This window comes from Bos javanicus, chromosome 17 (genome assembly GCF_032452875.1).
Source record: "Bos javanicus breed banteng chromosome 17, ARS-OSU_banteng_1.0, whole genome shotgun sequence".
NCBI classification, from domain to species: domain Eukaryota; kingdom Metazoa; phylum Chordata; class Mammalia; order Artiodactyla; family Bovidae; genus Bos; species Bos javanicus.
The window spans coordinates 47924705-47937035 of NC_083884.1; the positions used below are offsets into that span (position 1 = coordinate 47924705).

General features: G+C 39.2%; 1 protein-coding gene across 2 annotated transcripts in view; it reads left to right on the top strand.

Moving 5' to 3' along the window:
- TMEM132D (transmembrane protein 132D) overlaps positions 1 to 12331 on the top strand; it is an 889902-nt gene that overhangs the window by 222244 nt on the left and 655327 nt on the right. Inside the window, exon 1 of one of the 2 annotated variants that reach the window (XM_061384524.1) lies at positions 10185 to 10283. The exons of the other annotated variant lie outside the window; for it this stretch is intronic. The gene's annotated coding sequence lies outside the window, so the exon portion shown is untranslated. Of the gene's footprint in view, positions 1 to 10184; positions 10284 to 12331 lie in introns of those variants that run through there. 2 annotated transcript variants of the gene reach the window in all.

The following is a 12331-nucleotide window of genomic DNA, read 5'->3' on the forward strand; positions in this document are numbered from 1 at the left end:
GGAAGGAAACGGCAACCCACTCCAGTATTCTTGCCTGGACAGTGGAGCTACAGTCCACAGGGTCGCAAAGAGTCGGACTCGACTGAGCGAGTTCACTTCACTTGTATTTATCAGGCAACTTTACCCTGAGGTGCATTTGTGACTGTCTGGAGACATTTGTCGTTGTCATAACTGGACAGGGGAGTTCTGGCATCTAGTTGAGGTCAAGGAGGCTGATAAATATTCAACAGTGTACCATCCGCAGAAAGACTTACCCTCAGTAGTGCTGGGGTGGAAAGACCTTGGTTAAGACTGTCGGAATTTCTGTTTAATTTCCTGGCTTTTGCACTTAGCTAGTGAAATGTAAAGGCTGACAGGGACTAAATATGATTAATATATGTGGGAATGTATAACTCTCCTTACAGCCGTCCTGTCTCAGGTTACAGACCTACTTGACTGGCCATGCTTCCATCTGTGTACCCTGGTTTATTTTTCTTCATGGCACTTACTGCTGCATGAAATTACATTACGTGGGCTTATTTCTTTACTTGTGTTTTAATCTGCCCTCCTTACTAATATGTGAGCCTCATGAGGATAGGGATATTACTCTTTCTATTTAATTCCATCTCTCCAGCACCGTGGACAGCGCCCGACACATGTATTCGTGCCGTGAATGACAATATGAATAAAGGCAGAGAGGTATCTTGCTTTTAAAAGAACTCTACGGATGCCAAACATATTTCTTATAACAAATTATTCTTTAAGCTAGAGTGCTTCTCACACTTAAATCTACACTTAAATCGGCTGCATTTGCCACTGGCTACAGTCTTTAGTTGTCACACTCCTTGGGGAAGCGGCAGTCAGATACCAGCTTCCTGAATCATTCAAAGTATGAAAGAAAATGTGCTTGAGAAATGAAGACAAATTCCCTTCTGAAATATCAGAAGCAACAAACTCAATGTTTTAGAAACAAATTAAGAGCCATGTGTATAAAGTAAATGTGCTCATCCCAAGGAGAAAAGAGAAGATGGATCTATCTAGAAGGGACTGGATCTGGAAGGGACAAGTATGAAGGGACTGGAATAAGAGAAGATGAGAAAGCAAGATCTTTTATTGTAATAGCAAAATATGCATAAATATCTCTTGGCATAATTCCCAGAGATTGAAATTTTCCTTCAATGAAGTCTGTTTTCCCATGTAAAGTTAGAAAAATGGTTACTTGTCCATTTTGGTTAATTTTTAGTGAGGATAATTTAATCTGGAAAAGTATGTTGGTTCCAGATTTATAAAATTCTCTTCTGTGTTATTCTAAAGATCTGGGGCATCATGAAAGTTTTTAGAGAGTAATTAACAGATATCAGAGTTAATGTTTTCTGTCAAATTTTCAACAATTATAAATTTGGAAAAAAAAGCTATTTTGGCAATGCAGTTCCATGTTTTATATTTAAATATATTTGATGTCATTAAAAAAAATAAAGTAAATGTGTTTGTTCATCTGCATAGCTGGACCTTTCTCCTATACTTCATGTATGGTGTCCTTGGAGTCAGGGGGAGGGATACCATGCTTTTTCAAGGTCTTCAAAAAGTGTCCTTTTGTTGATGCAAATCCCAAAGGACAACCTGTGTCTTTTTCCTGGAGCTAACATTTTCTCAATTAAAGACAACATGACAAGCCCCCCAAATGTGTCCAGCTCTGTGCTGGGTCCTGGGGGCATGACAGTTGTCATCTTCCAATCTGTGCTACAGCAGCAAATCCTGTAAGCCCTGGACCTGGAAGTCAAGCAGCCACTGTAGACCAATCACCAAGAAGTACCTACTTTCACGTCAACCTCAGCTTTAACAATTATGGTTCTTGGACTTGATGTGTGAGTTATATTTTTCCAGTATTCATTAAGATATGCATGGGGCTTCCCCAGTGGCTCAGTGGTAAAGAATCCACCTACCTGTGCAGAAGACACAGGTTCTATCCCTGATCGGGCAAGATCCCACATGCTGCGGAGCAACTAAGCTTGAGTTCCACAACTCTTAAGCCTCTGCTGTAGAGCCTGGGAACCTCAACTGCTGAGCCCACGTGCAGCAACTGCTGAAGCCTGTGCACCAAGAGCCTGTGGTCCGCACCAAGAGAAGCCACTTCAATGAGAAGCCTGTGGACTGCACTGGAGAGTAGCCCCCACTCACCACAACCAGAGAAAAACCTCACCCAATAATGAAAATCCCATACAGCCAAAAATAAATAAATTATTTTTAAAAAAAGAGAGATGCATGGCCAGTTACAAATTTTAAAAATGTTTTTCTGTGTACCACTGTGAATTAACTAATCATGATGTCATTGATACTCAAGCCATATTCTGGGAAAAGCCTGATTGAATCTGGAAAGATGAACCCAGTGGGTCTGGGCCCTTGAATGAATCCTTGAGGGCTGCATTGCTTTGTGGTAAAGGAGTCAAGACTGTTGTATTAGAATTCTTTGTCATTTACCACCTGTGTGACTTAAGGCAAGTCCCTTAACCTCTCTGAGCCTCAGTTTCCTCACTGTGATGTGAGGATGATAAAAAGCACCTAATGCATGGGGTTGTTGGGAGTATTACATTCATTGGTCATTCTAGAGCGTGTAAAACAGTGTCCAGAATGAAGTAAGTGTAGTCATTAAATAAATAATTTCAAAACTAACTGTGATACAAAGCAGTTTGCTACCTACCCAAGGAGAAGCACTGAATCAAAGTATTGCATAGATGTGGAGATACCATTTGACTGAGGTTCCTAGGGAGGGTTTCTTAGGTCTGGAGGCCCTAATATGCAGTGTTCTAGAGCAGATGAGCATTTATCTACTAGAGATTTGCTTTGGGGGAAAGGCCATGGCAACCTGGAGGGTGGGAGCAGTAGAGGAGGGAACCTAGGATGGCATTTGATGAATTACCAGCAGTTCGGCCTGGTTGGGGCATAGGTTTGATGTGGCAGACAGCAAGATCCTGAGGCTGGGAAGTGAGAATTGAAACCCAGAGATTTTGAATGAGCTACTAAATTTCACATGGAAGTCATTGAAGAGTTAAGGACATCTTTTTTAATGATAGCAGAAAGCGTGACAGGGACACAGTAGACTGTGAGAAATTCCAACCCAGGCAGCAGACCAACAGGGTACATGCTGGTCTGTGGTGCAAGGGAAGGAGACACCTGTCGGGAGGGTTTGCCAGTGTCCATGGTGTGAACAGTCTCAGCATGGACGATTGGCTCCTGAAGTTCCTGGACCCAGCTGGAGGGCGGTGCATAGAATCAGCTCTTGTGAGTCTGCACCTGCCAGGTCCAGCAACACCATTGACTAGACCTGCCTCCTCCAGTTCCCCAGGCACTGGCTAGCTGTGTGACCCTGGTCAGGGGGTCAATCCCTTTGACTCTCAGTTTCCTTATCTACAAAAGCAGAAGAATAATGTAAAACAACATCAATGACATTTGCAGTTATAAAAAGAGAAAGGCAGTGAGGTCAGAAGTGTAAACTTTTCCCCAGGGTAGTGTTGTCCCAGCAATTGTCCCAGAGGACAATCGTCTCCCTGCCTTTAAAGCTCCCTGCCTCCATGCCTGAACTCACAGCCCCTTCCTTCATCCTCAAAGCCGGCAAGAAATATCTCCTTCTTCTCTGACCTCCTGGCATTCTCTTATTAACACCCTTGTGATGACATTGGTTCCACTGGACGAACCAAAATCATCTCCCCATCTCATAATGTTTCACTGAATCACAACCGCAAAGTCCCTTTTGCTATGAAGGTCCCATATTCTCAGATTCTTGGGGTTAGGTCGTGGATATCTTTGGAGGGAGGTATTTTTTAGCCCGTGACAGTAACCAGGGACAACTGTGTGTGCACGTGCACAAGTGTTTGAGGATCTGTTTACAATCATTGGCATAAATACAAACATGTCTACAAGCATATGTATAATAGTGTCTATATATTGTACATTAATATGTATAGACAAGGGCTTCCCTCGTGGCTCAGATGGTAAAGAATCTGCCTGTAATGCAGGAGATCCGGTTTTGATTCGTGGGTTGGGAAGACCCCCTGGAGAAGGGAATGGCAACTCACTCCAGTATTCTTGCCTGGAGAATTCCATTTACAGAGAAGCTTGGAGGGCTACAGTCCGTGACTTGACTGAGCGACTTTCAGTTTCATGTATAGACAAAGGAGCAGAGAGATAAAATAGAAGAGGCTTTAGAGTCAAGGACCAGTTTTGCTTGTTTGTTTTTGAAGTTTGAGTATACCATGCTTTTAAACTGAGGCAAGCTATCCAGTCGAGAGGCAGAAATAGATGATGTGAAAGCTTGAGAGGGAAAAGTGGACTGTAAAGACTGGTTTTTGAAGGAGAAGGAGATGCTTATAATCACAGACAAAGACAGGTAACAAATTCTAAGTTGCTGGCAGCTTCTCTGGAGAGAAGAGGAGAGAGTTCCTTTCTGGTGGATTCTGAAGTATAAGTCATCAGCTGAACTTGTGTTGGGGTTCAGTGGGATGATATGATTTTGACTGTTGATTATTCATCTCCGTGTAGGGCAGCCCTGATACTCAGGAGTAGGAAGGAGCAAAGTGGGTGAGCTGAGCCAATCTGGAAGTTTGATTTGGGTTTGTGTGTTAAATACTCTCTAATCCAAGTTCTCAGAGGGCACACCTCTCATCTCAGTCTGGGGCCTTTAGGAACTTAGTGAAACTCAGGGTATCTAGTGTGTCCCAGCTCTCAGTAAAGCCATCTGCTTTCCGTCCCATCTCTGACATATTCGTCTGTGACCCAGTATAAGAGCACAGGAAACAGGAAGTGCCAAGGTTTCCCCAAACCACAGTGATTGTGGGGTCTGCTATGTAATAAGGTCTTGTCATTCCAAGCATGCTGAGATCCTTCTGGTCCAAGAAGAGACCTTCTTTCACTCTTGGGGAAAGCTATCCAATTCAGGTTAAGTTGGACACTGTGATTTGCGGGTTTTGGAATGCATTCTTATTCTTCTTATATTGGAGGAGGAAAATTTTCTATCCTTCATGTAAGTTTTTGTTGTTATTTTCACTGACTTTTAAGAGAGAGGACCGCAGTGGAGCTAATATTCCTTCAGTTTGATTTATTAAACTGAAATTCCAAAATATTTTCCCATAGTAATAAGGTTATGAATCTCTTCAAATTTGTATATTTTCTCCTTGATCATTAGTCAAGTTGAATGCATATTTTTTCCTTGGCAATAAAGAACTTCTTTAGCATTTTCCAATCACTAGACAGAAAAAAATAAAGGCATATAAGAATAAATCCAGTGAAGGATAAGAAATGGAAAAAACAACCCACACAGTATTGTGGGACATTTAAACATAAAATAAAATAGCAGGAATAAATCCAAACAAATCAATCAAGTAGAGGCTTACAATCAAAATCTATTTAGACATCAACACTAAAGAAAAATACACAGATCACTGAAAATAAAAGTAGGCAAAACGTTGCATTAAGAAAATGTTTACAAGAATCAGAGAAATCTGAGATGGATGGCTGTATTAATTTCAGGAAAAAAAAATACGTTCAAAGCCAAAAACATTAAGAAGGACCAAAGAAAAGTTTTTATTATTGGCAACAGGAGACATAATACACAAGAATTTATCATGGTCATGATTCCTTGGGTAGTGTCTAACATATTGAGGACAGGTATGGTCTTGTGTTTTTGAAATATAAGAACCTAACCATTTCAGAATCCCTGGGAAATAATTTAACATACCTTTCTCAGACATTGACAAATATAGCAGACAAAACTAAGAGATTCTGTAGTAAAATTGAGAGTACAGTTACCAAAAGACCACAATATGGGACCAATTCATCCCATCGGATATCTTTTAGAACTTATCAGTATCTCTGGCCCATTGATATTGTATATTTGTTTTCCAGATTTATACCAGCTTTTCGTATTTTTTCTTTTAGGCCGTTTCATGAGGATTTTCTGTAATTCATATGTAAATGAATAATCTTAATCTGCCATCTGTAACAATCCATTTTGTGTTTATTTTTTTAAATTTAGCATTTTTTTGGCTTAATTTTCAATTTTGTTATTTTTTATATTATTATTTCTTACCTTTGGTTTTATCATTTTTTCTGTATAATTTTTTTTGTTTTGTTTGGGATTTCTCTTTTCTTGAGCAGAATGCTTAGTTTACCAACTTCCTTCTATTTTGTTTTATACTGACAGTATTGAAGATAGTATGACTTTCCTTTTGATTACATCTTTGTCTGCTTCACAGGCTTCCCTAGTGGCTAAGATGGTAAAGAATCTGCGTGCAATGCAGAAAACTTGGGTTCAATTCCTCGGTCAGGGAGATCCCCTGGACAAGGGAATGGCTACCCACTCCAGTATTCTTGTCTGGAGAATTCCATGGACAGAGAAGCCTAGAGGGCTACAGTCCATGGGATCGCAAAAAATCAGACATGACCAAGCAACTAACACTTTGGCTGCTTCACATGTTTTGATGTGTACTATCATCGTTATTAGGATTTGTAAATATAGTGCAATTAAAAGCTTTCTTTTAATTTTGTATTCAAGAACAGTTTAGTAGTTTTTTTTTTCCCAAGCAAGTAGCACTGTTTCTATTTTTCTGTTGTTATTGATTTATATTTTAATACATATGCTTATGGACTACAATTTAAATTATTTTTGTGAAATTTTTGGTTTTTCTTGTGACTTTATATATGATATTTGTCAAGGGTCATTAATAATATATATAAGAGTATCCTCTGTAGAGATTACAACTTCATAATTCATATTATTTATATCTTCATAGCCTTACTTTTTCATCCTTAAGTCAGAGGTTGGAAAAGAAGGTATATAAAGTTTAAAAAAAATTAGTAGCTGTCAATTTCCAATTGTAACTTTAAGAGATTTGCTATATTAATTTTGGAGATATATTTTTGCTTAGAATACTTATTACTACATATGCACTATGAATTGTATCCTTCCACAAAAATTAAGATCTTTAACCCAGGTAGTTATTTTTTCTCTGGAATTTACCTTATCCTCTGATGTTAAAATTGTGCTATTTTTTTCACCCCCTATGAAATATCTATGGTTAGGTTTTTTAAAAAAATGTCTCAGTCACTTTATTTAGGAGTTCTCTTGCAGACAATTTAAACTTACTTTCTTATGATTTTTGAGTCATCTGTCAGTCTCTCTTTTCACAAGAGAGTTTAACTTATTTATATTTAGTGTCATAGTTAACAAATTTGTTCTTATTCCTTTCATCATATTTTATACTTTTTATCAATTTTCTTTCTTGATGATCAATGTTCTTTATTTTCAATATATCACTTGATGAGCTGTTTCTGTTTTCTCTCTTTTTCTCTCTCCCTTCCCAGTTTGTAAGCCAAACAGCTTGATTTTAAACTTAGAGAAAAGTACAGTTAAATATATATTTATTTGGTTACTGTTGACAAAAATAAGCCATTTCTATTGCAAAATTAGTACACTTTTACTTTTTTTTTCTTTTCATGCTTCTTTTGGGATTTTTACCAAGTATATGATTTTTAAAAGCTACAATATTTGGGTTATGAATCTTTTTTGATCAATAACTATTTTGAACTTTTTTGTTTTGCCCATGTTTTAAACTTTATTTGAATTTATTCTATATGCTTAAATGTTTTTGTATTTATGCTATGATTTTCTTGTTACTGAATATTATACTTTGATTCACTTCCTGGTTGCCTGAATAATTTGGTTCAGTGATGTTTGTAAGGAAAGGTAGATAGGATGTAACCTTGCATCTTTGTGTTATCTTCGCATATTATCAGGACAATCTCTAGTTTAGAGAATTAATTGTTCAATTAGAACACTCCCCATAAGATTTGGGGAAATACTTGTTATTTTATAATAATTTTGTACAGTGGGCATGACTGAGGCCAATTTCATTAGTTTTTTCTTTTAAAAGTTTTACTTTTAAATAAGCACTTATAGAATTATTCATCATCTGTGGCATTAAGAAATGTTTTTAGGAAATATCTAAAAGTTGGTGTTTACAGTTTTTGTTGGAATTCAGTGGAATATTTACTTTTACCCCAGGACTGTTTTCCTTTCTCTATTGTCTTTTAATAATTCTTCTTTTGCATTTTCCTGCTATTTTTCTTAGAAGTTCTATTATCTGTGTATATATCTAATGTGTCTCATATTTGTTTGCAGTCTGCCACTGATCATTTTCATTTCTTGTCTTTGCCATTTAGCTTTAGGGAAAGCTTCATACATCCTCCTTTTTTTAGGATAAATTCAATTTTCTTCTTTTTCATATCTATTTTATTGCTTCTGAAACCATTTTAAATCCCTTACTTTTAATACCGCCATATCTTCTTCCATCTTGGTCTTATTTCATTATAAAGTAACAAAGGGCCTGCATTTCCTTGATTAGTGAGAGTATAAAAGTTATTCTGTGTGAAATATACTTTAGTCCTCTGCGGTAACTACTCTTGAAACTACCTCTTCATTGCCCTTTGAAATGTCTTTCTTTGATTTTGCAGTTTTTATTTATAAAAAAAAATTTTTTTATTCTCCTGTTTTCCGTCTATATTTGCCTTCTCTCTCATGGTCCTTGAATGCGGGTCATCTCATCGTGCCTTGGCATTTCACTGGCACAGTGGAGTGGGTTCCTCTTTTCTCCATTTGGTTTTCACCTGCTCTTGTTAGAGCTGTACAGGAAATGTCCACCTGGAAGGGCCACTGGTCCTACATTCCTGTATCCATGACGCTGCAGCTGGAGCAGCGTGGGGATGCATTGGGATTGCTGATATTCCCAGACGGTCGCTATAACAGCCCTTCTCTCAGTTTGGTACAGCTGCTGCCCTGGGGGCCAGTTTCCTGTAAATCGTTTTGGTGTGGCTTGGACTCAGTCCACAGCAAGGCTGTGTCACACCTTCCGCTCCAAGTCAGCAAGAAGCCCTGATTCTGGGGTTTTCTGCACTGTGTGGTCACACTCACTCTTGAGTCATTCAATTTGGCTGATTACAAATGTTGTCGGCAGTCAGCATCGGGAAGCATTACCAAGTGCAGAGCATCCCTGGGATGCATGCCCTTTGCTTTTAGAACTATCAGGTTATTTCTACCAGGCTATTACCTTCTTTTATGATGTCATGCTTAGGGCTACTAGAGTTAGCCAATAACGATACAGGGTCCCTGGTTACATTTGGATTTCAGATACCTGACAAACTTTGTTTTTGTTCTTAATTATAAGCATGCCCCCATGTAACCTTTCTGTAAATTAGAAAAGGAAACATAGTTGATTTTCCTACATTTCATCTGGCAACCCTCACCATGCTGTTTTTTCTGCATGAGGTGTTGGCATCTCATGCAATTTCTCAGGAATTCTCCCAGGCTAGGGCTTGCAGTTTGCCCTGAATGTTCAGCACAGATGCCGATTTTTACTTATTACCATATTCTCTTAGCTACTGCTTTTGAGTCCACTCAGGGGAAATTTTAAAGGTCTGTGCTCAAATTGCCATCTTCCTCAGGTTTCTTAAAGATATTATTTAGGGGAAATTATTTTTTTTTCCAAAATGTTAAAATTAACAGAAAATCTCTGCGAGGCTGCTTGCGTTGCTTAAAGATGGGAACATGTCACTTTCTTTCAAATAAGCATGTAAGTCACAGCACAAAAGTCAAATGTAATTTTTTTTCTTTAAGAGATTATTAACTGAGATTTACCACATGCAACTTCTTTGTTATTTGACACCTTGCTCTTTTTTTTACATGGAAATGGTGTTCTTCATTTATAATAGTCATCCCCATGGGGATTCCAGGATATTCAGCTTTACTTCTTAGTCCATTCTGTGCATTGTGGAACACTGTTTTTTTTTTTTTTTTTTCAGTTTTGTTTTTTTTAAAAAGGAATGACTGGAAAAGGAAATAACAACTAGCTTTGGGTCAACTTGGAGCATTTTTAAGCAATAAACATTGAGGTTAGATAACCAGGTGAAAAGACAAATAGGCCATTTGTAGAATGCAGCTTAGAAATTACTTCCCTTTGAATGATGCCCGTGGTAACCCCTGATTGCTTTCCCAAATAGAGTCAGGGGACCCACAGCCATTGTCTTTGGGATATGTAATTAGTTGCACAATAAAGTTAGGTATTCTCAAGTAGTAGGGATCAGATGTTCAACAGGAAAGTTCAGGGAGCCTCGGTGTCAGATATTGTTCCTTATTTACAACCTGACCATTTATTTGGCTTCAGCAGTGTCTACAGTGAATGACAGGCTGATGTGATGACAACCAGAATAACCACTCCAGGTGGTGCCAAGACGTATTTTTAAGAATCACGGGATCTGTGAGTCTGTTTCCATTTTGTAAATAAGTTAATCTGTATCATTTTTTAAAAAGTTATTTATTTGTTTATATTTGACCTTGCTGCACGGGGACTTTCTCTTGACGTGGCTCCTGGGCGTAGCTGGTCTGTGTCATGTGGGATCTTCCCAAACCAGAGATTGAACCCATGCCCCCTGCATTGGCAGGTGGATTCTTAATCAGTGGCTATTTTTTAAAAAATTATTTACAAAATAGAAACAGACTTAACAGGTATTGAAAATAAACCTATGGTTACCAAAAGGGAAATGTGGTAGGGGTAGGCATAAATCAGGGGCTTGGGATAAACGTATACACACTACTATATGTATGGCAGATAACCAACAGTGATCTACTGTATTGCATGGGGAATGCTACTCAGTATCTTGTGATAACTTATATGAGAAAATAATCTGAAATAAAAGGAATATATATATAAATATGTATAACTTTGCTGTGCACCTGAAACCAACACAACATTATAAATCAACTATAATCCAATAAAATTTATAAAAGAGAATCAGGGACCTTATTCCATAGAGAGGTGCCTCCCTTCGTTAGTCCCCTATCATCACCATTACTTGAAGCTCCTCATGGGGTAAAAGAATGGAGGATTCTAATTATAGAGGGATGCAACAGAGGAGGCAGAGTATAAAGTCCCGATGTAAAAATATAATCAGCTTTTTGTAATACTGAAAGCACCATGCATTCGTTGACTCATTCATTTCTCAAATATTTACTGAGAACCTAATATTTGCCAGGTGCTCTTCTAAGGACTGTGAATAAAACAGAGAAAAGGCCAATGTGTCATCTCTGCTCACTTGCATATAACCTACTGGGGCATGGAGGGAATTACAGCAGAGAATAAAGTCCTGTAATAGGAAAGTATAAGATCTACAGGAGGACATCAGTGGGGCATATAATGCAGAATCGTGCAGTCAAGAGAAGTGACTTTTACAACGCAGCCTGCAATGTCCCAGCAGAGTCAGGGAGGGGAGGTGGTACCCAGAGAAGGGACGAAGGAGGAAGCTTTAACCCTGAACATGAGCACAAAATTCACTCCCTGTACTTCACTTGCATGGAAATTCACAAGTGACAGTGCACTCTTATTGAAAATATAAATCCTGAGAGATTTCCAGAATGTTAAGAAAAATGTAATTCTCCTAAGGAATGAGGTCTCTTGTGCTATGCTAAGTCATTTCAGTCGTGTCCAACTCTGTGCATCCCCATAGACGGCAGCCCACCAGGCTCCCCCGTCCCTGGGATTCTCCAGGCAATAATACTGGAGTGGGTTGCCATTTCCTTCTCCAATGCATGAAAGTGAAAAGTCAAAGTGAAGTCGCTCAGTCATGTCCGATTCTTAGTGACCCCATGGACTACAACCTAACAGGCTCCTCTGTCCATGAGATTTTCCAAGCAAGAGTACTGGAGTGGGGTGCCATTGCCTTCTCCAGTCTCTTGTGAAGTCCATGATATTTTGATGTTTGAAAAAGGAATTCCTAGGTATTGCTGCTGCTGCTGCTAAGTCACTTCAGTAGTGTCCGACTCTTAGCGACCCCATGGACTGCAGCCTACCAGGCTCCTCCATCCCTGGGATTTTCCAGCCAAGAGTACTGTAGTGGGTTGCCATTGCCTTCTCCTCCTAGGTATTAGGTTGAGTCATATGAAATCAGTGCTTGGGTGAATCAGAACTCCTCAAGATATTGGAGGTTTCAGATGGTTCAGGCCTATGGAAGCCTTCATTGCTGAAGTGGAGCTCAGCCTGGCCTGAGCTGGGTGATGCCGTGGAATGGAGGGAGCCCTTCCCACAGGGGTTGTCCATCAACTCAGGACGAGTTTATGCCAAGCTGACTCCTTGTCCAGGGTAGGATGGACTTCAGCTGAGTGCCCTGTGCTGCTAGAACTGGATGGGGGCTTCTGCCCTCTGGTCAGGCCCCTCCTACAGAGCAGCACCGGAGAGGCAGAGAGGCTGAGGGACTTGCCTGTTCTCTCACGAGATCTGAGCAGCAAAGCCACAGTGAAGACTCCTTTCTC